Source organism: Theobroma cacao, chromosome 5 (assembly GCF_053813885.1).
Source record: "Theobroma cacao isolate CCN51 chromosome 5, ASM5381388v1, whole genome shotgun sequence".
In the NCBI taxonomy this organism is placed as follows: Eukaryota; Viridiplantae; Streptophyta; class Magnoliopsida; order Malvales; family Malvaceae; genus Theobroma; species Theobroma cacao.
This window is the reverse complement of record NC_142643.1, coordinates 33586727-33587774: the sequence shown is the minus strand read 5'-3', so window position 1 is coordinate 33587774 and position 1048 is coordinate 33586727. Positions and strand designations below refer to the sequence as shown.

Genomic DNA, 1048 nt, shown 5'->3' with positions numbered 1-1048 from the left:
ATTCAGACTTTAGTTTACTTTAGGGGATTACTGAATAATAATCTTAATGCACATATTGTGAATTTCTTTGAGATTTGCAATACATTCAAGGCTAACGGTGTTTTTGATGATGACATTAAATTGAGGTTTTTCCCGTTTTCACTAAGAGACAAGGTAAAAAGTTGGTTAAATTCTCTTTCAGTTGGTTCCATTAGTACTTGGGATGATTTGGCTAAAAATTTTTGTCTAAGTTCTTTCCACTAGCTAAGACAGATAAGATGCAAAATGATATCACCTATTTTACATAATTCAATTTTAAATCACTATATAAGGCTTGGGAAAGTTATAAGGATTTGCTTAAGAAATGTCCTTATCATGGGTTACCTAAATGGCTGCAAGTTTAGACTTTCTATAATGGTTTGCCGGGACCAATTAGAACCACCATTGATGCTACATCAGCAGGAGCACTAATGAGTAAATCCATTAATGAGGCTTATGACTTGTTGAGGAGATGGCTTCCAAAAATTATCAATTGCCATACGAGAGATTTGGTCCAACAAAAGTTGTTAGTATTCATGAGCTTGATGCAATTAATACATTGACAGCATAATTGGCTACTATCACTAAGAAAATTGATACGTTGGGTGTTAATGTTATTCAAAGTCCTTTTTCAACATGTGAGTTATGTGGAGATAGGCATCCCAGTGATCAGTGTCCCATTACTGCTGAATCTGCATAGTTCATTGGAAATTTTAATAGGTAACAGAATAATCTATATTCCAACACTTGCAATCCTGGTTGGAGGAATAATGTCACGACCCGAAACTTCCCTCAAGCCCGTGACAACAGCCGCAGTGCCCCGATAGGTACTCATCTCCCATAATGCCAACCGAAACCCTACAAGGCTTAATATCAGTTTCTTATTTCCCCCGGTGAGTAACTGTTGCCAAATATTATGTTCTAAAGGATTTTGAACTATTTCCAACTTAAAACTGATAAAATAAAATAAAAATTTGTCTCATAGGGGCATTTTGGTCATTTTTCACTGAAAATTACGAAACCAGTTAAA

General features: G+C 35.3%; 1 non-coding gene across 1 annotated transcript; it reads right to left on the bottom strand.

Moving 5' to 3' along the window:
- Positions 1–255: 255 nt before the first annotated feature.
- Positions 256–361, bottom strand: LOC148762794 (small nucleolar RNA R71). The gene has a single exon (XR_016026828.1). It is a non-coding gene; the product is annotated as a small nucleolar RNA R71 (small nucleolar RNA).
- Positions 362–1048: the final 687 nt, after the last annotated feature.